We start from the raw sequence: 27,099 nt of genomic DNA on the forward strand, positions 1-27,099 counted from the left end.
GTCCATAGTTAGCACATGTGTGTGCAGCACCAAGGATAGATCCAGAGCTCCATTGTTAGTTAGCACATGTGTGTACAGCTTCATGGATAATCCCAGAGCTCCATTGTTAGTTATCAACAACAATTGATAACTCCATTGTAAGCACATGTGTGTGCAGCACCATGGATAGCTTCGGCTCTCCATTGTTAGTACATGGCTAGCTCCAGAGCTCTATTGTTAGTTACCAACAACAATTGTTAACTCGATGGTTAGCACATGTGTGTGCATCACCATGGATACCTTTGGAGTTCCATTGTTAGCACATGTGTGTGCAGCACCATGGATTGCTTCAGAGCTCCATTTTTATCACATGCGTGCATCACCATGGATAGCTCCGGAGCTCCATTGTTATTGTGTGTGCATCACCATGGATAGCTCCAGAGCTCCATTGTTATTGTGTGTGCAGCACAATGGATAGCACCAGAGCTCCATTGTTATCACATGTGTGCAGCACCATGGATAGCTCTAGAGTTCCATTATTAGCACACGTTTTTGCAGCACCATGGACAGCTCCGGAGCTTCATAGTTAGCACATGTTTGTGCAGCACCATGGACAGCACCATGAATAGTTCCAGAACTCCCTTGTTTGCAATCGTGCGTGCAGCACCATGGATAGCTCTGGAGCTCCATTGTTAGCACATGTGTATGCACCACCATGGATAGCTCCAGAGCTCCATGGTTACCACACGTTGTTGCAGCACCATGGACAGCTCCGGAGGTCCATGATTAGCACATGTGTGTGCAGCACCATGGATCGCTCCAGAGCTCAATTTTTATTGTGTGTGCACCACCATGGATAGCTCCAGAGCTCCATTGTTAGCCCATGTGTGTGCAGAACCGTTGAAAGCTCGAGAGTTCCATTGTTAGCACAAGTTTTGCAGCACCCGAGACAGCTTCAGAGCTCCATTGTTAGCCCATGTGTGTGCAGCACCATGGCTAGCTCCAGAGCTCTATTGTTAGTTATCAACAACAATTGTTAACTCCGATGTGAGCACTTGTCTGTGCAGCACCGTGGATAGCTCCGGTGCTCCATTATTAGCGCATGTGTGTGCAGAACCATGGATATCTCTGAAGCTCCAATGTTATCACATGTGTGAGCAGCACCATGGATAGCTTCACAGCTCCAATTGTATCACATGTGTGCATCACCATGGATAGCTATGGAGCTCCATTGTTATCACACGTGTGTGCAGCACTATGGACAGCTCCGGAGCTCCATTGCTAGTGTGTGCAGCACCATGGATAGCTCCACAGCTCTATTGTTCACACATTTCTGGGGCCCCATGGACAGATCTGGAGGTCCATAGTTAGCACATGTGTGTGCAGCACCATGGAGAGCCCCAGAGCTCCATTGTTAGTTATCAACAATAATTGATACCTCCATTGGTAGCAGATGTGTGTGCAGCACCATGGATAGCTTCGGCTTTCCATTGTTAGTACATGTGTGTGCAGCACCATCGATAACTCTAGAGCTCCATTGTTAGCACACATGCGTGTAGCACCATGGATAGCTCTGGAGCTCCATTTTTATCACATGTATGCAGCACCATGGATTGCTCTGGAGCTCCATTGCTAGTTAGCACATGTGTGTGCAGCACCAGGGATAGCTCCAGAGCTCCATTGTTTGCACTCGCGCGTGCAGCACCATAGATAGCTCCGGAGCTCCATTTTTATCACATGCCTGCATCACCATGGATAGATCTGGAGCTCCATTATTATCACATGCACGCAGCACAATGGATAGCCCCGGACGTCCCTTTTTATCAAATGTATGCAGCACCATCGATATGCCTGCAGCTCGGTTATTATCAGTTGTGTGTTGCACAATGGATAGCTCTGGAGCTCCATGGTTGGTACACGTTTTTGCAGCACCATGGATAGCTCTGGGGCTCCATTGTTATTGTGTGTGCAGCACCATGGATAGCTCCGAGGCTCCATTGTTATTGTGTGTGCAGCACCATGGATAGCTCTGGGGCTCCATTGTTATTGTGTGTGCCGCACCATGGATAGCTCTGGGGCTCCATTGTTATTGTGTGTGCAGCACCATGGATAGCTCTGGGGCTCCATTGTTATTGTGTGTGCAGCACCATGGATAGTTCTGGGGCTCCATTGTTATTGTATGTGCAGCACCATGGATAGCTCCGGGGCTCCATTGTTATTGTGTGTGCAGCACCATGGATAGTTCCGGTGCTGCTCAGAGTGCTGAAAGTTTTAAACATTAATGACTCGAGAGGTGCCTAGGGATATAATAGTGGACACTTGAACTGTTCCAAAGTTCTTCTAGTCTTCTTGTTAGTAGTTTTTGTCAAGTGCACCAAGTGTGCAAAAATAAAATGATTGTTTGCTAAAAGTCAAATTATTCCATTTGCTGCCAGATATTGCCAACTATTTCAGTCTCCCAGGAACATTATGATCTCTTCATATCTCCCGTTTGTGGTCTGGGTCACAGTACGCTACTGGGACCAATGTCTTTGCTCGTACAAGCCACACTGAAAGCGTTCTAGTGCATCAGGGTTCTAGTCTAGGCACCAGTTATGAGTCGGTGACACCACAAATTACCATGCTGTGAGATCTACTGGTCACTGTAAAAAATTCCAATGGGTTTGGTGGCAGGGGCATCCGACTGTGTCCCTGTTTGGGTTGGTGTTTCTCAAAACCTAAGAATTGATGTAGCGCTGGTACCATAGGCAGGCGTCATACGTACATAGGGAGTCCCTCTCAGTCGTGGAAGGGGTTGTAAGTCTGTCACCTTGAATCTAGCCTGAAAGTCAAACTTAGACCTTGTTGCCTAGTCCTTGAGGTAATGATTTATGGCTACTGGAATACCTGGCTACTGGACCTCTGGACATTGGGGATTGGAGGTTCAGCACCTAGGCCCAGTGCTAATGGGTGGCATCTACTCAATGACAAAGGTGGAGGCTAGAGAGTGATGCAGATTAATTAATTAATTATGTGCTTATATAGCGCTGGAATCACTCCCGAAGGGGTACCTCCGCGCTTCTTGTGATGCAGATAATGCAAGGAGGCACCACTATACCAAACAGGATCAAAAGCAGTGAATAAAATATGTTCACCTGACTCAAGTAACCCTCCTGGGACCTGCTCACCTCTACTTGTACGTTGTGTGGAGCATATCTCCTCTGTTTCTGCTGAGATGATCTCTGGAGGGCGTCTGGCTGGTCTGTGTGGATTCACTGGACGTCCTATTACTAAATAAAGGGATCTCTGGCAGATTGTGTCTTATTATTTGATACCAAAGGGGATGATGGACGGAGTGTTGAACAATGCAAGCACTCACCCCCAGTGAACTGATCTGGGTTTAATCCATCATCATTCTTTAGGCCAGTTCAGACATGGCCATATTGTTGTAAATTGGCAGCGATCGGGGTTAGCATTTAGCTGAAGCCATCTTGCATTCGGCAGCCATCTTGTCTGCCATGTGCTCACCATGTGCTCTGTCCTACCTTGCTGTTGTTTGCTCTTGTACTCTGCTTAGAGACAGACTACATTTAGGCTCTGCCACTCTGCACATGCGCAGATGAGACTGTGACTGTCCATGCACCTGTCCTTAGTGTGTAACTGTCAGGATGTGTTTACTAGAATTAGCAATTGTTAGCTCCTCCCACTTGTTGACTGTGCATTTCTTTATGACATTTTATGTATGTAACCCTTCTCTTCTGTACTTGTACCGCCTTCTTTTGAGCCCCGGTGTGGGTATAAAAGGACCTTGCTCCTTCTGTTCAGTGTGCTACTTCATACACTACCAAAGGGTGTTGTGTGAATTGGTTCCACCTCATGAGGTTTAGTAATTAAAGCTATGTTTTAGATTCCAGTTTCCGTGCCAACTTCTATCCTATTGGTCTGAGGACTTGTGCAGAGATGGGTGAACCCCTAGCACTGGTAGGCCTAGCTGAGGCCCACCCCGACAATATGCAAATCAGTCTGACCCTGTACCTCATGGGAATAGTCCAGCCCGAACTGTCAAGCCATGCCTTCCCTGGACCGGAAACAAGCATCCTGGGACCGGTTTCTGGCTGATCAGCCGTCATCAGCCAGGCTAGCCTTATTATTTGAGGCATAGGGTGAATAACAAAAAGCAGCCCAGAGGATCCAGGAAGCACACTGGAGTGTTCACACAGATCTTGCTCGGTGCATTTCTTTCAGTTGAAGGAGTCAAGCTCAGTTCAGAGAAGCTGGGTATGGAGGCAGGGACTTGAGCTGGGCTTGATGTTTGCATAGAAATCAATCTCTTTAAAGTGGCATCCTCAATGGTTCTTACCTATTCTGAACAGCAGCGTCATATAAAGTAATGAGGGCCTCCTGCAGAACTTGATGAAGGGCCTCTATCTCACAGATATTCATTTCACTTGGAGTGAATGGGACCCCCTTAAGGTTTGGGGGCCCCTGCAGGGTTGGGCCCCCTTGCAACGCAGGGACCTGTGTTACGCTGGTGATTCTGAAGTTGCAGGAGCTGATTTGGCCTGAATTGGATCTGTATTCAACACACAAATCAGATATAAAAATACAATTTCCACACAGGGGGCCATATTATCAAGAACGGCGCAAACATAATTGCCGCTTTAGTGGCAGGAAACTGCCGCTTATGCGGCGATAAGGGGCTTGATAATATGCCCTAGAGAATTCCAATAGAAGCCCAGGTTTTATGTCCTTAACACCAGAGCCTGGCCTTCTATTGGAATTCTTTAGGGCATATTATCAAGCCCCTTATCGCCGTTTTACCTGCAGTTTCCTGCCGCTAAAGCAGCAATAATGTTTGCGCCAATCTTGATAATATGACCCAGAGTTTCTTCCTCCCAGAGCAGGGCAACTTTTACAAACACCTTTTCATACTTTTCAGGGAGGCAGACCAGGGTGTGAAGTTTGTAGATTCGTCCCAGACATGAAAGGGAGGAGCGGGTAAGCAGGAATCAATGACTGGAGATAGAGACAGACATGTTCACATCCGGTGGCAACATTACATGCACACATCTCTGCACTAATTGACTATTCTTACTCAACCACACACATTGCACTCATACACCTAGGCAAACGTTACCAAAAGGTGCCAATTATGGTTGGCTTTTTAATCTAACCTCTTCCCTGGGGTAAAGTAACATAGTCACTCACTGCTACCATTCTGTGGGCTTCTCTTAAGTAAAGCAGTTGGAATATCCGAGTGTGGAAACACTGATTCCCATGTTATTCCCCCAAAACTGGGATATCTGTGCTATTGGCAATTCCTTATTAAGGTGGGACTTTAGTGTGTTTTCTGGTCAACTTGTAATGAGGCCCGATTATTGGTAAGAGACTTTAGTTGGCTATGACGTTAATTGTGGACAAATATCTGCTCCTGAAAGTGTGGGAATCTGAAATTGCAACTTCTGTTGAGGATTGGTGTTTTGATCTCTGCATGCTTTCAAAGACAAAGATCATACACTCACCTACTGACTCACATCCTGTTCATGTGCACTACCAATATACATGGCTTGTGACTTGCACGTCAATCTCTTCCTGCTCTCCTGGGACCATCAACAGGTCTTAGAATGGACTATACCCACACCAAGGGGGTCTGGCAGCTTTCCAACCACCCCATTTCGGTCCCAGTAGCAACGTTGGTGGTGGCCACCTTTTCATACTGAGTGTTGCTGCAAAGACTTCTCTTTGCTCTACCACTGAATATGGGAAATAGGGTCGCAAACTACCAGTGAGACCCAAGTCAGATGAGCATCTCGGGTGAGGCCTGGTACAATGTGCGGCCCAATAGAATACTAGGCCTGATCGGTAAATTATGTTCCACTTGCGGAATTTGGGTAATTTTGCGTTCCGTGAAGAACGTGGAATTGCCCAAAAAAACTGTGTTCCGCGACTTCGCGACATTTTTTGCTTGTTCGCATTCTCAAAAAGTGTGTTCGCAGTATATTTCCCCCGAGCACGCAAACAGCGATTGCGAACAGGAAAAAAGCATTGCGAACAAGCAATTCTGCGTGTTTGCGGAATTTCTGCATGTTCGCGGAGATTTTTTACTGTTTTGCGGAGATTTGCATAACGCAATTCCGCAAATTCCGCCCACCCCTATAGAATACCCTGCCTCATGCACCCAATGCCCCAAGGCAATGGACAGGGAAGGATCAAGCCCCCCAAGACCATTGGACCCACATCCAACCAAGAAGCAACAGACTCGGAAGCTTCCTTCTCCTGATTCAAGGAATCTTAGTAGTACTAGTAGTAGTAGTTTATTGCGTGATTGTTTAAAATCATAACAAAATTGAATAAAACAAATTTCACAATAAAAACCGTGGTATCACATAAAAAGGAATCATTGGTACATGATAAAATTAAATTTTAAATACAAGATGGTTTGACTAAGGTCAACAAATTTATTTTTGTATTCCACTAACATAATAAAAAATCATTATCACAAACCACAATTGACTCATATTTGGGGATGCACAGCTAGTGCTGGTGGATGAAAAGCTTCCAGTTTAAAACCAACCATGCGGTTAAAATGGCTTCAAAGTGCCTAGTGCTTTATAACCGTTAATGTTCGGATTACCCTGGTAGTGTGGGTTTCAAGTAGTTAGTGATGGGCACACCCAGTCACATGATCAATTTCCTGCTCTCCTTGATCCATAAGCAGATAATTTTGGAAACCCTTCTGCTGGCATAGCCTCCTCAAACCTGCTATGGAAGAATCTGAACATCATTCATACATTCACATAAACACACATTAATAAACGCTCTACAGTTCCCAATACACCCCTCACCGTACACCCCATCCGAGATCCCCCTATTCCCAGACGGTCACTCTTGAAGCATCTCAAATCCAAACTTTATAATGGCTAGTAAGTCAATGTTTCTCACAGGGCCATAGCCAAATCAAAAGCCATATCTAAATACACAAAGAAAAATTAAAGAAACCACTACTCGTCAGTGACCATGGTGCCAAAGCCATGCTGCGGGATACACGCAGACCTGCTCAGTGCCATAGAAGGCATATTCCCACTGACACAGAAAACTACATCAAGTAACTCTTTAGAATCAGCAGAGAACAAGTGGTCTCCCCAAGTAATCCTCGCTCTATGGTTAAACATGCCCCAGATATAATCGAGCTTCTTTCGGATGATCAGCTGGATTTATTATTTTTAACCGAGACATGGCTCAGTAAGTTCTCCGCTCCAGTTATGGAGGATATAAAATTGCAAGGGCTGATCGCGAAACTGGCAGAGGAGGCGGTGTAGCAGTAGTGTTCAGGGATACATGGATCTTCATGCGTGGAGAGATTCAGGGCATTGGGGATGGGGAGGCACTTCAATTCTCCTTCATCATATCCCCTCACTTCACGCTGGGGGGAACCCTGGTATACCTGCCCCCAGGCCCTTCTGGCACTTTTTTAAAGACTTTAGATGAACCTATTGTGCCGAGGGCTCTGCAATTTTCGAATCTCCTCCCGCTCTGGGATTTTAGCATTCATCTGGACTGTGTAGGGGCTAGTGACGCGAGAGAGTTTAGTGATTCGTTGAATCTGGCTCAACTGTCTCAAAGGATCAGTCCCCTGTCACACAGGGGGACACACACCTTAGACCTTGTCTGCTCCAACTTCCCTCTACGCATTCAGGAACCTCTCCCAGTCTCTTGGTCGGATCATTACTTAACCCATTTTTCATGGACCATTCAGGCGTCGCACTTTGCCATGCGCTCCCTCCAAAGCAGACCATCGCAAAGAATAGAGCACTCCGCGGATTGCAAAGTCCTGTCTGACACTCGCCCTTCAGTCTCCAAGGATTTGGTTGGCGCCTTAGGGAGATTTAACAACTGGATCTCACAGTCTGTGGATCATCTCCCCCCCCCCCCCCCTCTTGAGAATAAGCGAGTAAGAAGTGTCCTCTCCAAACCCTGGTACTCTAGCAAGCTCAGGAGTTAAAACAATCCTGTAAAAAACTGGAGTGCAGTTGGAGAATGGCTTATTGCCCATTAGCTAAAACAATGCTAAGAAAGTCCCAGAAAGAGTACTATGCTGCCATTAAGAAGGCTAAAAGCAACTTCTACACGGAGCGCATTGCTCAGTCCAAAAATAATTCAAAAGAAATGTTTTCTATTGTCCAGAGCTTTCTGAACCCTTGTGAGGAGCGTATTACCTTCCCTGCTTCTAATTCCTGGTGTGAGTAGCTATCCTGTTTCTTTATAGATAAGATCCAAAGGATACAGCGCAGTTTTGGGACTAGCACCGATGGGCAGGCGGGGCCCTGGTCTCTGACTCAGTCCTCGCATCTGTGACAGGTTTTTCACCCATTCCCCTGCTTGACTCACTGGCCATTCTCAAATCCCTGAAATCGGTTTCACCAGCTGATCCTTGTCTAGCTAGGCAGGTGGCAGCAGCGTCTGTAGAGGTGAATTCTGTGGTCAACACCATCATTAATCTGTCGCTTCAGACCACCACAGTTCCACTTGAATGGAACCAGGTCAAACTGCGTCCGCTGTTAAAAAAGCCTTCCTTATATTCTGCAACGCTAGCTAGCTACCGACCCTTCTCACTCCTCCTGGCTGTGGCAAAAGTGTGTGAGAAGGCAGTTTTCAAACAACTTTCCAACTTTGTTAAATCATCTAGGGCCAGATGTAGGAACCCTAATACCGGTCGGTAACGGCCGAATTCGGCCGTTACCGACTGGTATTAGGGTTTTCTGAGGTAGGGGGCCTATATTTTACCGATTCTGTAAATTTACCGAATCGGTAAATTTACAGAATAGGTAAAATACCGAATCGGTATATTTCCTGATTCGGTAAATCCACATGTAGCTGACACTCCTAAGAGTGCCACAGGCCCTTAAGAGTCGGTATTTTACCACCCAATCCTATTGGCCCTCACTCTTGCCCACCAGGCCCTATACAACTTTGGGCTCCCTTATCTCAGGAGATGCTTTGATTTTTACGTTCACCGAAGACAACTGCGTTCAGCCGCATTATGTCTTGCAGTCATCCCCCGAATTCGTCTTACACGGATGGGGTGGAGCTCTATGTCTTTCAGGGCATCTAAAGCATGGAACGCCCTTCCCTACGAATTGCGAAACACTCAAGATCTCAGACTGTTTAAGAAACAGTTAAAGGCCTTGCTTTTTAACTAACTTGGATTCCCCCCTTGCTCCGTGCTTTGTGCTTTCCGCAGATGGCTTCCGCGCTGGGACATTCTTGAGTATCCGTGCGCGATACAAGCGCTTTATAACATAACATAACATAACATAACAATATGTTCAGCCCACTCTGTGTACATCTCAACAGCTTATTGTGTACCTGGTATCCTCCTTCTATGATAAAACCAAAGCTTTACGACTAGACATCAGTTCTTGCAACCCTTGTACATCATTATACCATTCCATTAGACAGGGGCACCATTCACCTTCCCTAGTGTTTACACCAGACCAACAACTGAATGTCACAAACTTTATCATCATGCAAAAAGTCAGCACCTCACATGTATGTTAGCGGCATGAGGATCATTAACTTTGAGCTCTCTTGAGTTTCCTCATCACGAATCTCAGGAGCCTACTCTATTGTCTCACCCACCTGATAAAACAAAATGATGATCCATAGGCTCTGGAATGACTACAGTTCTATATGAGTCGCGAGCTGTACTAGGACAGGACTAGAAACGATTACATCTCAACTTACTCATCACAGGGAACACAGTCACTTACTGAATGATCACCAGCAGGACTTTGGACAATGCAGTGTGACAGAAACTGCACCCTTGAACATCAGAAAGGAGCTCATGCCTGTTTTTGATGGTGGCCGCAAGAGTAGCTCTTCATGGCTTTTGCATCCTCCAATCCTGATGTTCTGCTGGACCAGTCAGCACTAGCGTCAAGAGTCGTTGCAACAGCCTTGACTTGAAATCCCTCCTTTTTAACATAAAATTTCACAGTTGGCATTACCCAACTGGCAAAATTGCTTTCTGCGCCCAAGCTGTGAAGATGTCAGCATCTATTGGTTCCTCTGCGTCTTGGGCTCGATAAGCCATTCCTAGTATCACAGTGATCGGACTAGACATATCCAGCACTTTGTCTTGGCAGTTATGCCAAGCTCGGCCCAATCCCTTGTTTGAATTTTTGGCATACTTTTTCAAGAGAGTGTCCATTGTGGGGTCAACTTCAGGGGTCTTGATCACTTTATCCTGTAAGGCAGGTCTTGGACATTCGGTCCGCAATGGGGCCTGGACATCTTTCTCGAAGTCCTTTCCAATACGTGTCTGTACATATTCCACTACCTCCAGAGGAAGTATCTGTCCAAAGACTGTGGTGGACAATGTCATCTAGGTCGAAGTCCAACACCCGCATGGGGTTATTGGGAGTCTGGGGAGTGGGGGCCAAACTGGTTTGTCTCTTCTTCCTTGGGCCAGGTTCTTCAACCTCCTGATTGGAGTCTGAGTGAGGGTAAGTATCTGTATCATAATGGTCTTTGCCTTTCTCAGGGATGCCCAGTATTTGCAGCACACTACAGCCGTGATCCCCCAAGTATGCATTGGATAACTTTTCAAAGGCTTTTGTGCACAGACACATTTTTAAGTGGCTTTGCCTTTTGATGGCTTGGGGTTGGCGGCACTTTTAACAGCAGGACATTTAGGTTGTGCTGACTAATCTTGTCGCAGGTGTATTGCTGGAACATGTTGTGAATGGTTGTAAGCCTAAGGCTAAGGCCTTGTCAACAGACTGCTGCATGCTGTTATCTAACGCGCCCACCAATCCCTGCCCAAGCTTCAGCTCAGGCTCCTTATAGCCAGCATACTCTCCTATTGGGCCATATTTTATCATTTTAGCAATGGAAAGACCAATAATAGACACGTTTGGGGGGAGTATGCCCAAGTCAGGCTAATGCTGTTCATTGGGATGTGGAGGGAACAGCCAAACAAACACTCCTCTGGAATTCGTTTATAATTTTACAACCCCAAATGGACTCAGACAGATTAGGCGTCTTTGGGAAGACCCTACTGTAGCCCGAAGGAAGAGAAAAAACTCAACGGCTGACGCCTCAAGCGACTTTCAAATGCTGCGAGCAAAAGCGCGCATGTGCATAGAGACTGTAGGTATGAAAATAGGATTGTGCCCGTCTATACTGATCGGCGCAGTCTGCTCCCCACTCCTTCTCCCCAAAGAAACGCCAGTTTCAAACCTGACTTTTGGGGCAAGGCAAAGCTTTGGCCCTGCTCAAGCAAGAGCATAAACAAGAAATAAACAGAAGGGTACAGGAGGCCTTTTTTCTGTCCTCATACATGGCATTAGGCCTAAATCTGAGGCTGAGTGCACTCTCACTGGGACAACCAAGTCTGCACACTAGGCTTTTGAAGGTCTTCTGAAGAACTGGGTGGTTCCCCTTGTGGTAGCGACTTAACGAGCACAATAACCACTAACCACCTCTTTAACAAGCAGAAGAACCAATAAACAATTCTGCATTCTATATTCACATAAAGAAAAGAGACATGGGATTTAACTTGGCTGCACAACAGCAAAGAAAGAGGAGGGAACAAGGCATCTCTTGCCAATCGGTGGACCGGCTACTCTGTCAAAACAGTGACGGATATCCCGTCTGCCGAAATATAAACCCCACATTATATCATGGGAGTTATATTTTGGGGGACAGGATATCCATCACCTTTGTCAAGATTTAAATCAGGCCCTACGTTTGGTCTTGTTGGTTTATGGGCTATGATGAAGTAAAGATGGTTCCAGGAAATGTGGTTTATTGAATGTAATATTTTTCATTGGCTGCTGTTGTTTTCTGCAGTAAAAGATTGAGAAGCATAATTGGAACCTCTGGTCCTGACATAGAATTCTCTTTAGCCCTCATCCTTCTGGAGTCATTCCAGGTCGTCTTGAATCTGAAGAGGTAGAATCAGGGTGATGGCGTGTTCTATAATGCACTCCCATCATGGATAAAGGAAACCGTTTAAGGGAGAAAGTGCTACCTTCAGGATGAATAGTGCCAGAAAAACAATATACTGATTCAGAGTGCCACACACAACAACTTACCTGGTATTTACTGGAGCCCCAAATACTCACCCATCTCACTTTATTGAACTGAAACTCTGCGCATGTGCATTAGCACACTTCTGAGTTGTGAACTTGCATGCACCAGACAAGAATACACCAGCCTTCTTATTCCAGTGGTTGTTCCCCAAAACGCTTCCAGGAAAGAGAAATAAGCACTGCATCCACACCCAGACACCACACCCACACAATTCACCTTAACAGCCACCTGTAATCTACTAGTAGGTTTATCTTTGAACAGCCATGGAGCAAGTCAATAAACTCTCTGATAATAACATACAGTGACCAGCTAACCAGTTACTCCAGTCTCAGCAGAGGAAGTCCCAAGGAGACTGCTGTGGGGGTCCAAGATCTGCTGGAGGCTCGTGATGCCCAGGCGTGCAACACCCACAGGGCTCAAAGGGCTTCAGCACCCCCCGCCCCCCATCGTGTGTATAAGTCCGAGCAGAGACAGTTTCCCGGGCACACACAAGACAGTTTTTGAGCTTATTGCAGCCACACCCGAGTACTTCACAGGTCTTTAAAACAGGTCTTTAAAAGACCATTTACTTGTTAACGAGGCTTTGTTGTTTTTTCACCCCTTCATCTCCATTCTGCCTATTGCTGGAAGAATTACCCCCCCCCCCAAAAAAATGTTTAGTAGCCCCCCTCGAAATTTGGCTCTACTTGCGCCTCTGATGATGCCTATAACACTTTCCTAAAGTCCTCATCTCAGTAATAGACAGGAAAGACCAGGAGAATGCTGGGAACATTGGCTCCTTTTTGTCCCACTCACCGATGGGTGTATGAGACCTACATGAGTTTCCATATCTTCAGCTGGGATTCACCTCACAAGTAATGACGGACGAGAATAATGTACAGAGAGGCAATAACACTCTTCTTCAGAGAAAGGGTGGTGAATGCAAAGAACTGCCCATCGATGGGAGTGCCCGAGAGAAGGACAGAACCATGGTGAGAAGCGCCTGGTGTCTATCCAGCCTAGCCAGGAGCTGCAATGTTGGAACCAGGACAATGATGGAGTATTAGGAGGGTCTGCAATATTTGATGGCCTGTTCTGTTTCACAATCAGTGCTGTTTCAATGCGCTTGGTGTCGGCACGCGTGCTGGTTCAGTGTCTGCACTGGTTCAAGGTCTGTGCTGCTTCAGTGCCACCACTGTTTCTGTGTTTGAGCTGTTCCTGGCATGTTCCAGGAGCTGTGCTGGTTCATAGCCAGCACTGATGGAGGTTTCTGTGAAATCTCAGGACATGTGTTGTGTCAAGGACAGCCTTGACATCTGTTTTGTTGCATGTTGTGATTTGTGATCTGTGCTGTTTCAAGGGCCGCGCTGTTTCTCGTTTGCTGCTTTGGTGTGTCAAGGTCTGTGCTGTTTCACTGTTTGCACTGTTTCAGGGCCTGTGCCAGCACTGTTTCTGTCCTTGAGCTGCTCATGGCATGCTCTGTTCATGTATCCTTACTTGTGTGTAGCCAGCACCAATGGAGGTCCTGTGGAGTCCCAGGACATGCGTTGTGTCAAGGGCCGCCTTGACGTGTTTTGCTGCATGTTGTCAATTATGTTTAAGGCTCCCTGTTTTCCATTTTTACTGATTTTTACAGATAAGTACAGACAGAAAACATTTATTTTATTGTCTGTATTTATTTTTAAATGTGGATAAAAACGGAAATTGGGATGCTTTTTGAGTAATTCTGAATACTGTCTGCCATAACAGCCAGATCATCTGTATGGATTGATGGTTAAGGCGTCTAAAAAGAAATGAATTTCAGTTAAAAGGCTTTAATAGCAGTAGATATGCACACTGTTGATACTGACATGTGTTTACCATATTGAAACCTGGTAGGCATTCAAGCATGAGTGCATATTTACTGGATAAATAAATGTGGAAATACTAATTACAGCTTAATTTTTCCATAAAACCCAAAATAAATATGTATAAATATAGATAAAATTAAAAAAAACATCAATATGGGTAAAGACGGACGGAAGTATCAAAAAAATAAATACCATAAAACTGGGAGCCCTATTTCTGATCTGTGCTGTTTCAGGGTCTGTGGTGTGTCATGGTCTGTGCTGTTTCAGGGTCTGTGGTGTGTCATGGTCTGTGCTGTTTCAGGGTCTGTGGTGTGTCATGGTCTGTGCTGTTTCAGGGTCTGTGGTGTGTCATGGTCTGTGCTGTTTCAGGGTCTGTGGTGTGTCATGGTCTGTGCTGTTTCAGGGTCTGTGGTGTGTCATGGTCTGTGCTGTTTCAGGGTCTGTGCTGTTTTAGGGTCTGTGGTGTGTCATGGTCTGTGCTGTTTCAGGGTCTGTGCTGTTTTAGGGTCTGTGGTGTGTCATGGTCTGTGCTGTTTCAGGGTCTGTGGTGTGTCATGGTCTGTGCTGTTTCAGGGTCTGTGGTGTGTCATGGTCTGTGCTGTTTCAGTTTCTGCACTGTTTTATGGCCTACATTACCTCAGGGTCTCCATGTCTTCAGCGTCTGGGGTGTATCAGGGTCTGCGCTATTTCGTGGTCACCAGATGCGTAACATTAGCCCACTCAGCCCGCGCGGTGCAAGGGAGCCGCCTAAGCACCAGGTGGCCCCCTCAGCAAAAGTGGTGGGTCAGGGAGTGCCCTCCGTGTACTTTCCTGGGGAGCCCCTTCAAGTTTTGTTATGCCACTGGCAGTCACTGCTTTGGTGTGTCAAGGTCTGCGCTGTTTCTCAGTCACAGAGTCTGTGCTATTTCTTGGTCACTGCTTTGGTGTGTCATGGTCTGCGCTGTTTCACGGTTGGCCCTGTTTCAGGGCCTCTGATTTAAGGGTTGTTCCTCATTTGCATGGATTCGATGTCTGCACTTCTTCAGGGTGTCTGGTGTACCAGGGTCTGCCGTGCAGGGCCGGCTTTTAGCATGGGCGAGCTGAGCCGGCCTTTAGCATGGGCGAGCTGTGCCGGCCTTTAGCATGGGCGAGCTGTGCCGGCCTTTAGCATGGGCGAGCTGGGCCGGCCTTTAGCATGGGCGAGCTGAGCCTGCCTTTAGCATGGGCGAGTTGGGCCGGCCTTTAGCGTGGATGAGCTGGGCCCGGGACCTGGACACTAATATTCTGAAGGGCGCACAGAGCTGTGTGCATTAACCCGTTCCGTGCTCATGAAGACCTCAGCTCGTCATGAGGCACGGTAGCGCTGTGCTCATGACGAGCTGAGCTCGTCATGACCGTTGCGCCACGCCCACGCGGGTATAATTCCCCTGCTGTGCTGGGTGTTCCATTGGAACGGGCGCACAGCGCCACCGTGCTGCATGACTCGTCATGAGCACCACGGCGCTGCAAGCGACCCACCTCCCCCCAGCACAGCAGGGGAATGAGCCCCGCAGGCAAGGCGTTAAGGTAATGCCAACAGCAGCGCCCATCTCATCTTGCCCCAGACTTTTTCTTGTCCCTGCTTGCTCATTTTGGTCTTCTTTGCCAGTTTAAAGTGGTTTTAATATCCTTCATTATCACACAATTGGCACTGTTTATAAACTCCCTCCACTCCCTTGCCCTCCCTTTACCCTTCGCCCCTGCTGACACACACCGACAAACCCATCATCAGTGTGACGCCGTTAAGCTATCCTTGATTTAGGTGAGCTGGGGGAAGTCAGGAGATGTTTGTTTGGGGGCCAGTCCCTGCTCTTCCAGGGCCTGCCTGGCCTGTGAAATGGGCCACCCTGTTGCCTCATTTAATTCCCTACCATCAGGAAAGGCGTCACATTTCTCTCTGGGCTCATTAGGATGGAGGAAGGACCGCCACCGCCAGCCATGTGGTGGCGGTTCTTCCGTCGTCCAACCGTGATTTTCCCCTCTCCAAATTAGGATAGCGGGGGAATCTCACGCGACCGTGGTGGTATCAGAGAATGTCCACCACGGAACCGCCACAGGCAATCCTTACGATTGCCTGGAAGAGTGGTATTTATCAGTAAAATGGCAGCGGTGCCTTGCAGGCACATCGGCCAAATTACGATGTTGGCTGTAGACAGCCTTTCCATGGCTGTGGAACCGCCATGAAAAGGCTGGCGGGGAATGGGTGTGGGGCCCTATTGTGGGCTCCCTTGTGTTAGGGGAGGCGAGGGTGCACTTGGGGCGGTACCCTACATTTCACAGCACTATGTGGCAGGCACCGTGTGTTGCCTGCCACGTAGTGCTGTGAAATGCACAACATGACATTTTAGCATCGGGGCAGGTGCTGCTGTCAGCAGCAAGTGCGGCAATGTTAACATGCAGGATCCGACCGCCATGGTGGCGGTCGCGTCCTGCTCCGATGTGCGGTAACGCTGCATGCATGGCGTACGGTCCCGGTCTACACCAGGATGGTGGACGTACTCCAGTCCGTCCGCCATCCAAATGAGCCCCAAAGGCCGTGGCTGCTGTCGTGTTTGACGAAATATGTTATTTCAGGGAGAAGGAAGGGGGAAAGACTAAAAGGCCCTCAATATCTACGAACCTAGAAGCTGTGTGGAAATTTAAAAACAACACGCAGAAGGACCACACGATGGACGAGTCTCCCCCTCTAAGTGCACGGCCAGATGTATTGCTTTACGACTGCACGCTGCTTTACTCCACCTGCCACTTACTTCCGCCACAGTTCCAGCTCTAAAAGCGCTCCTAAGCTCTCCCTCCCGCCCGGTTCATGAACTCGCGCGCGAGCAGCAAACATCTCACCACCGCTGCATGCCATATGAGGCCTCCTGCAGGAAGGGGGTCGCCGTTATGTTTTACTGCCACGAACAGCCAGCATGGCGTTGGCATCTGCGAAGCCCACTCGCCCTGACGGCTCTAAACCTTGAGTGAGGGCCTCCAGGTTTGCACCATGTATCATTGCGCCTTTACGCGCATGGATTTAAGTTCCTCTGAAGGCGGAAACAGATAGTGCTGTCAAGAGCCGGGCGGAGGGGGACAGGTGCGGCGCAAACTGCCTCCCTCCGCGCAGTATTTCACTCTTGGCGCGCGCGCGCAGCTCCAGCCGCCACATCTGCTCGGGAAACGCTGCTGGGCGCGTTCTGCGCCGAGGCCTGAACTTAGGCAAAGTTGAGACGAGGCATTTGCATACAGATAGTCCCACTGTGAGCAGGGCCGCCATTTAGGAAAAGTGCTGCCCTTTGGTTCTCTGAGAGCGCTCCACTGCCAGGCGCTCTGCAGTAAAGTCAAAGATGGAATAAAAGGGGGGGGAAAGAAAACCCCTCCAAATAAAAGCCAAACAAGCCTTGTATTTGAGTTAAAGTTTGAGATTTCTTGATTTCCCCTCCCCTCTTTTTGTATGGTTGAGATGTAATACTATTAATATCTTGCATTATTTATGCAGGTGCTTTGTAGAGTGCCTCATGCCACTTGCAGCCACATTGGACCACTTAAGTGCTTTTATCTATCCGTGTTACTTAATTCTAGTACTGCATTTTTAAGGGTGTTTTACGGCTTGTGTTTTTTTTTTTTAAATACTCTGCTTTCTGTTTTCCCTCTATTTGTGCTGTGGATTTGAAATACCGTGTTTTAACATTCATTTTAAATACACCTTGGTTGTAGTATATAGTGTAGTATACATTTCTAAAAGTGTGATTTACTTTTTCTTAACTTACTTTGACTCATACTCCTGACTGCTTGAACTGCTAGTTTGTCATAGTGGTTTTTACTATTTCCATTTCTTAAAAAAAATATGTATTTCTTTTATCTTTGGTTTGTATCTTCATTCTGTTAGAATGTTTTCTATTTCTCTTTTCTGTGCATTTGTCTTATCGATGTCAAAAGTGTGATTTACTATGTTTTTTGTTGAATTTACTTCTGCCTTCAGTTTTCTGATTAAACTGTTTATTTCTAATTTTGTCTTTTAATCTTTCATGTCATTTAAAATGGAATTTTTCCTCATTGACTTCATTCGTGTACTATTCATTACTATTAATATGTTTTATAATTAACTTATACTTACATTTAGCCGTTTCCTTGTTTTAATTTATTTTTATTGTTCAGTTGTAATATTAGGTTTTTCTAATATATTGCTTACATGTGCTTTTCCCTTTTATATCCCGTCCGTGTCAAACGCTTGGTTTTTATTAGCGAGTTTGACTTTTTTTCTGTCTCTGGAAAGCAAATAGGTTTGTTTGTCACGTTAAAAGCAAATCTTTTTTACCAGATACTTTGATGGAGAGAGCTTGTGTAATTTTTCGGTCTGGGCTCTCACATTCTCACTCATCCACAATATGAATTTGGTGCAGTTTGTCTATGAGGTGTGTGCAACATTTTAATATTCAAAGAAAAAACTAAACTCGATGTGCTACGAAAAGAGAAAAAAAGGAAATAGTGAAAAGACAATAAGCAAACAGCCCTGAAGGAGAGCAGAATAACCAAGTGAAGGGCTACATTTCCAAAGTCTTGCATTGGCTCCCATTCAGAATTAAATAAAATATATATTTTATTGATTTGAAAGATTAACACAAAAAAATAACACTCCAACTAAACTCAGCAGCCATCAATAGAACGACCCCAACCCGGTCTCCTTCCCACATTCCCACTTTGAGGAGTAATCCCGACTGTGCATCCTATAGCCAACAATCTCGGACCACCCTCAGTAGCTCAGTCTCCCCCATTCTCTCTTTCTCCTGGAACCCTGGACCAATGTCTAGATCTCTCCCCTCCAGCTCCCCCATATTTTCTCGTATTTGCACAAGCAGGCCTGACCCTCATACACCATTCTTTCCTTTACTCTACACAATTCCATCCCTTCCCATCACTCCGTAACCTAGGACAACGCGGGCTACCCCAGTGCCGAGCAATGTCTCTCTTTGCTATTATGTATCCCAAGTTGATCAATAACTTAGTGTAGGAAGAGGCCTCAGAGTCCATCCAGATCCCCAACAACACTTGCGTGTCGGTCAGCGGCAAAGACAACCCCGCGTCCTCCCCAAGTGTGTTGTCACATCTTCCTAAAAGGGTCTAAGGGATGGACAATCCCACAGTGTGTGAAAGAAGGTTCCGCTCTGTCCACACTTCCGTAGACAGCAATCGTCCGTAACCAGGCCTATTTTGTGTAACAGAATCTGGCTATAGTATGTCCTGGGCGGATTTTTATTTGAATGAGATGGAAGTTGGTCCGGGTGGCCACTCCCCATGGGTACTGTAACTCCTACCCCATCCCCATCTTCGAGACCCCCTGACTCAACCTGCCATCCTTCCTCCCATTCAGAATTAAATTCAGAATCTTGTGCAGCCCACTACATATCAACCACTCACAAGAATGGAGCTCCAGAACCTCTAAACCTGCCCCCAGATCAGAACCCAAAACTCGATGATTAAGGAAACTGCTCAAAGCAATGATTATTTATTAAAGCCTCGGACTAACTTTGGATGACGCCACAAATGACCAACAGAGTAGAGTAAGTAAGTAAGTATTACTTTTATTTGATTTTGTTAAAAATGATAAAAGCATGGAAAAACACATATTACATAATAGTTATCAAAGATAAAAATCTATAAAATGCAAACAAGTAAAAACATTATCCTATCATAAGCTTTGGTCGCAAACAACAATTAAAACAAAAATATTGTAATCTATACAAATTGTAAGAAACTCTCGCAGTTCAATATGGAAAGAGCGATATTTAATGTCAGTGCAGAAAGGGAATGACCAGTCATATATCTTTGCCATGTGGACTATTATTTTTTTTTGTCCAATTCTTTGGCTGCCATTTTCCAAAAGGTGATGGCTCGACATGACAACTGAATTGAAAGTCCACCAAAGCATTGTATCACTGCAGCTCTGCACGACCTCAATTGATTTTTCCTGAAAATCTCACAGAGGACTATTTTTCGAGGTTCTAATAGCAAGGGGCAAATGCATAAAAGATGTAATAACGACTCTTTTCCTTGTTCGCACAGACGACATTCTTTAGTGGGCCATGTAAACTTCCATTTCGGGGGTAGATCCTTTGTGGGGAACAGAGTAGAGGTTATACTCATGGCCACTGGAATTATGCAATTTTGTGTCCACAGTATTTTCCACATAATTATGGATTCAACATCATGCGCTCTATAATCTGCAGATTAAAAAAAAATGTTCTTGCTCAAACAGCTGAAACAGATTAAATGTTACAAAAAATGAAGCAGCCTATTTTGCAAGGCAGACTGCCCCCTTTTCTGTTGCATATTTCTGTATTTGAGTGTTAAACAAGTACTAAAGGGGTAGAATCTTTGCCCAGACAGTGTTAACCTGTGCAAAAATTACAAAATAATGAAGTAATACTATCACAAAATGTGCCCTATCATGCTGCTCGGTTTGGCTTTTCTTGCCACATAATGTAGTCAACCCTGCAGCATAATTTGTCCCTTTCCTTCAGCATGATAGCAGTGGCCCTGCTTATACTACATTTCAACCAAGAAACCCTTATGCAAAGGACCTACATCGAATAGAGCGCTCATTCACAAATGAATAAGCAGTTGGGATTGGACCCTGTGTCTCAGGTGGAACAGGTGTGTGGCTACAATAGTGCAATGCGCCGAAACTGTAGAGGTTTTTTCCAGTGATTCGTGTCCGAGCACCTGTGATTGGGGTAGATTAAACCATGTATAACTGAAGTGCAGGAAGGTACATGGTAGCCTTGAACAGGACATCAACACTTGCAAACAGTAAGTAGACAACAATATAGGCCATGCTTTGCAAGCAAAGACTTTTGCCTGGCAGATCTCGTGAGAAAGGGTCATTACAATAATGTGACCTATACTTGATCTAAAGGATTACTTTTTAGTTGGCCTTGGCTCGGCCATCCTCCTGGTGCTCCTTTTTGGGTCATCTTGAACATAACATTTGCTGCTTTCTGGTTTTGGACCACTGTAGGTGAAATAGATTTGTAGCTAGAAGCAGGATCGCGTCATTGATAAACGACAGTGTAAGTGCCACAGGGACCCCTCAGGCCTTGTTCCGAGGGCATGGGTCACTGAAGACATACCCCTAGCAAGTGCTCCTCGATATAAGACCCTACTTGCCCTTTGATAAAGGTCTTCTTCGAGGAGGCTCACACTGTGCACTACTTCCTGAGTGCTGTATAATTTTAGTGTGACCTCCTAACTCCAGTCAACTTTGGACACTACCTCAAGTGCTGAACTTGTCAGCTACACATTCTTGTTTTCAGATGTGTTACTCTGATTAGTTCCAAGGAAACTACATAAGACGACAGCAGCCAGAATGCATTTGCTTATCACATGAAAGTCCAGGACTGGGAACAGTGTCCATAATAACCCGAAGTGAGGTGGTCACCTTACACTATATCTGGCAGTGGTGATCTCCTGCTGCAAATGTTTCCTATTGGAACATGTTCTGGGTCAGCTGAGATACCCAAGTTTACTCGGGGAATTACCCACAGAAATATTATTCCTTTGGTTTAATTGTTTGTACAGCACTGACATGTCACTCCAGAGCCACCTGGTAGCAGTTTTGGTACTTGTTGTACATTGATGAGGACATTTCAAGGTGAGGGCTGTGCCCCTCCGGTCTCTGGGGATAGATGTTCCACGATTCACAGAACCTCATATCGGGTGGGGCTTAGTCAATATTAAGAATTGTTCCTAAAGAGGATAGGCAACACACTAACCTGTTGCATGCTCATGACCGCTCCACACCGTCATGAGTCACGAGCAGCGTGTGCTCATGACGGCCTGGAGCCGTCATGCCGCTGCCCCTCCGCCCACGCGGGACTAATTCTCCATCTGTGCGGGCGAATTAGTCAGTGGGCAGGGTCATGACGGCTCCACGCCGTCATGAGCACACGCCACTCGTGACTCATGATGGCGTGGAGCCGTCATAAGTATGGGAGCGTCACGCCCACCCCCTCGCCCCTCCCGCACCGCTCCGGAATTCGCAGCGCAGGGAAGGGGTTAACAACCAAAGGGTTCCACAAGACGCTGCCTTGCACCTTCATTGATTTTCATCTGTTCGGCTTGACTTTGGGTTTCAAATTGCTCAATCGATTGATCTGAGGGACACAAATAGATGTAAGCTGCTGTGGGTACCCGGCTGAAGAACCTACGTGCAGTGTACGTAAAGCAGTCTTGAACATTTCAGACCAAGGGGTATACAGTCATACCTTTTGTGGTTCAGGAGAGTCTAGACACCTGATTCTGAATTCTTTGAAGTTTGGCATTCCGATTTTGGGGTGCACATTGTAGTTCACTCAGAGGAATGGGTGACCACCACTCTGCTTCATCAATCAAATGTTGGTGGTATTGAAGAAAGTATTGATTCTGGGGAGCAAAGGAGAGAGTTGAGTCAAGTTCTGTGCCTATGTGTTTTAATTTTGGTGAAGAGGGATCTTTTTCTTAAATGGATCCTCACAGGTTCACCACTTTTTACAAATGTGCCACCTGAGGTTTGTGCTGTTTTGTGCATCAGCCACACCTTATGAGGCTCTGGTTAGGGCAAGAGGAGGTACTCACCCCTGGCCTGGAGGCGATTTATGCCTCTCAACTAAAGCATCAGACAAGACCATTGTCCGACACCAGAGACAGGACTAATGTTGACCCTAACTAGGTCATATCTAGAAGGTAGACTAGCAGGAGTGTTAAAATAACCCAGGTTTTTGGGGACATCTTTGGATGATGTCTTCTTACTGGTGGCACAATGTTGAAACAATGCTTAAAAGACAATGAATAAAAGCTTGGTGATGCCAACTACCCACAATGCATTTGGGGATTAGGACGAAGGCAATAAACCAGCACCAGGTCTGGTTCACGCTCTATAAAACTTTCAAAATAAATAAATAAATAAATAAGCCAAATCCTTGCTCTATTTCACCTCCCAAGTACCCTCATCTACATCAATCTCTTGAAGACTTCTTGTTCAAATATGTATTTGACACCTATATCCATGTGGCCAATTATCACGTACGAACCTAAGTATAAGACAAAATACTGAAGTACAGTAAAAGGGGGTAAACAAAGAAGTTTGGAGATGGGGCAGGAAAGTACAAGAAGATGGAGAGCCATCCACCTGATGTGGAATGGAGGAACTGCCACCATGTCCAGAAACATTATCACTGTCATTCACCATCATCAAAATAGAGGCGTACTCCCAGCAGGAGCGGCTCTTCCGCTAGGGCGAAGGAGTGTCGTCCACTGCTCTAAGAGCAGAACAAAGTAAAAATAAAATGATAATAAAAGAACGTTATTATCATTTTTCCATGCTGCCTTTAAGCTCCATGTTAGCGCGGGGCTCGCGTGATTCCAGCAGGGGGAGGAGGGGTGGCTGCACCATAAGTGTGCATGACAGTTGTGTCCGGTCATCTTCGGTCTGCCAAACCATCATGCGCACTGTGCATGTTGTCCACCGGCTCTATTGTACAGCCTGGGTACAGAACATGCACAGGCTCCTAGTCCCTCTCTGAGCACCGAACCACAGTGCTCTGACCAATAACAACGCTGCTGTAAGGCAGCGTCGTGATTGGCTAGGGAAGTTTGGGTGCTTCTGGGCGGCAGGATACAGTGCGTACAGAGGTGAGGTGGTGGCTGGCTTACTCAAGGGTGCGGTAGAAGGATAGCAACTTGGGTACAGCATAACACAGTATTGACAAGTCTATGGCATTTTGCATTTCTTAGCAGTGTAAATCGCTATTTTGGGCCATTAGGAAATGCAAAATGCCATTTCACATTGTACGAATGCATTTGCGGTGGTGCAAAATGCTATTTCTACCTTGTAGAAATCGTATTTTGGAAATCGCAGAATAGGAAATTGCATAGTGAGTTCCTAATTGCGAATAGCAAGCCGCATGTACAACTGATTTCCTAATTGTGACTAGTCGAACAATGGGCATTTAGGAAATGTAACCAGGAACAAACTATAAAAAGGCACCCAAAATGCATCTGGCTTTTTCAGAATGGTGCCCCTGTATACTTTGGCAAGGAAGATAGGATTTTGGCTGTGAGGCAGAGAAGGAGGAGGAGACAGGAGAGAATATTTCTGGAGTGGGTCAATCTGTTTGAATAGACAGAGGAGGATATCGATAAGAGATACAGACTCAGTAGCCAGGTGACTGTTGATTTAATTGCTGAGTTACGACCTCAGCTACATAAACCAACACTCAGAAGCAACACAGTCCCACCACATGTGCAGGTATTGTGTTGCCTACACCTCTTAGCCCCTGGCAGTTACAAGGGGGTCATAGTAGTGGTGTGTCACAAAGTGCCCTGTCTAGGTGCCTTTGCAGGTTCCTGGACTTAATGGTGAGAAGAGTCAGCCAATATATGTAATCCTCCAATACCCCCAATCATTGCAACAAATCAAACTGATGTTTTGCAGGACAGCACAGTTCCCAAATGTCAGTGGCTGTGTTGATGGCACACATATTACCATATTTCCTCCCTCCGCAAATTAGTACTTATCCAGGAACAGAAAAAGCTCACACTCACTCAATATGCAGGTAGTGTGTGATGCCTCCTGTACATAACAGAACGAGTGGCCAGATTCCCAGGCAGCACCCACGACTCATTCATGTTCCGCCACAGTGGACTACATATCTGACTGGCCCAGGGTGAATTTGACGATGGTTTCCTACTAGGTAAGAGAATCACAGACTCAATTTATACAGTGGCCAGGACGGTGTTTGTAATGTGACCTATTGGTGTATCGTCTTATGTCTTTAAGGTGATAGCGCATACGCATTACACCCTGGATCCTGACACCACAATAACACATGCAGGCATGAATACCCCCCACCCCCCCTTCTTGTAACGGGGTCAATAAGTCTGCTAATGCAGGACCGCCACCCCCAACTTACCTGATCAAACAGGAACAGCACTCGGAGCAGTGCAGAAACAAAAAAAACAGGGTGTGCTGGGACTTTTGTGTCCTTTTATGTGATTGGTTGTTGCCACTGGGGGCCATATTGGAGGGATAGGGAGACTAGTATGTATCTTTGTACTTGGAGTTTCTGTAGGAGCAGAATGCTCACTGGTGATTACTGTGGGGAGGAAGACGGACGAGGAGGTAATGTATTATAGAATAGCAAAACGTTCTTCACACACATCTGGCTCACACAGTACTAAAGGCTCAGCTAAGGAGTGTCCTCAACTGCACAGATATTACAACATACCACTGGAGATGTGCCAGTCAGACTCCTTGGGGCATTGCACGTGACTGATGACATCCTGATCCACTTCAGGTAGACAACAGTAGGCCTGAAAGACACTCTCCAGAGGCTAAAAGAACACATTACCTTCCACCAAGACAAGTGTAAGTTTATGAAAACTCAAGTGGAATTCTTCTGATATGTATTCTGTGCTGCTGCCGTAATACTAAAAGCAGAACTACAGGATATCCTGCACATTAGACTTCCAATCCACCCAAAACAGCTCTGAAACTCTAAACTTTTTGGGTTTGGCCAAACTGCGGGCACTTTATCCCCAACTTGGCCACATTTGCCAAACTCCTACAAGAGTTGATAGAGAAGAACACTACATGGGCCGCCCCACGCCAAAGCGTTCCAGTGAACCTGGTTCACCCCACCCAAGGACACCACTATGTTGTATCTTGACCCACATAAAGACACAGATCTTTGGGCAGAAGTCAGCTCAGAGTGCCTAGGCTGTGCTAGTCTAGAAAGAAATAGAGGAAGAAATGGGTGGTGCACTGCGAGGGTATATGAAAGTTAATGAAAAGTTACTTAGTTTTGGGTGCTCTCATGGGTGGAGTTTCCGTCAAAACGCCGATGAGATATGAAAGAAGGTTGTGTATGCATAAATATGCAAATACATCCCCAAGTGAGGCACACCTTTGGTTGTCATAAAATGAGTTCAAAAGGTAGTGATTCAAAAGTTATTTATTTTTTTCTGAGATCTTCATATGAATATATTCGATGATATTGACTGCATATCATTCCATGGTATGGTAATCCATTAATGGTAGAAAAATGAACGCGAACTTCTCCAATGCATTTCGGGCGGAGCCCTTTGTCACGGAGTGTCGGAGCCCCGAAATGCATTGGAGAAGTTCGCGTTCAATTTTCTACCATTAATGGATTACCATACCATGGAATGATATGCAGTCAATATCATCGAATATATTCATATGAAGATCTCAGAAAAAAATAAATAACTTTTGAATCACTACCTTTTGAACTCATTTTATGACAACCAAAGGTGTGCCTCACTTGGGGATGTATTTGCATATTTATGCATACACAACCTTCTTCTTAGTCTAGAAAGAAACATGTGGACAGGGCACAAGTCCTAAAAAAAGAAGTGGGTGGAGGCTGTCACTGGAAGTGACGTCACAACAGGAAGTGATGTCACAAACGGTGACTTGCACCATCAGGCTCATTGCCTCCCCTCGCTCACCTCTTTGATGCGATTGCTTCTGAGAAGCCAGCGCGTGTGCAGCATGCTGTTAGCTCCGATCTCGTCCCAGAGAGGCCAAAGAGTGAAGTCCAGCTGTTTGGCAGTGGGGACGGCGTCCACCCAGTAAAATAAGTGGGGGGACACCGTCCACCCGCGTGGTACCCCGACTCGAGCCCTGCATGTGGACTATCTATCTTATTGCCTACACTATGCTGAGCCCTCAAAGAAACCAGACCGAGATATTTGTATATTGCAAATAAGGTGCATAATATATGGAGGCGGCTATAGGCACTTCCATGTATACCTCCATGGATTGCAACCTGAACATAGAGCGCAAGTCGATGGTGCTTCTGTTTCATGGCTCAGCACTGCGCCTTCCTCGCCAAACTGAGTAGTGCATCTTGTAAGTTCAGGAATACACAGCTCATGGTTCAGCCCAGGACAGAAAGTCACGCTGATTACGCGTTGAACCCGTTCCAGGCGCACCTTAAACGCTCGCCTCTGACATCTGCAGTGATTTGCAGCGAGGTCACAAGTTTGAGACATGACAAGGGCAACCAGGCCCCAAATCTTTCTGCATCCAATAAATTCAATACCATCAAATTCGGTAATAGTAACCCCGAGTTGTGCGGTGCTTTAAAAAACAGAGCTGCGTTATTACACCGTGCCCTGCTTTCAATGTCACCGCCAGGTGCTCAACAGATCTCCGCAA

Source organism: Lissotriton helveticus, chromosome 5_1 (assembly GCF_964261635.1).
Source record: "Lissotriton helveticus chromosome 5_1, aLisHel1.1, whole genome shotgun sequence".
Taxonomy (NCBI): Eukaryota; Metazoa; Chordata; class Amphibia; order Caudata; family Salamandridae; genus Lissotriton; species Lissotriton helveticus.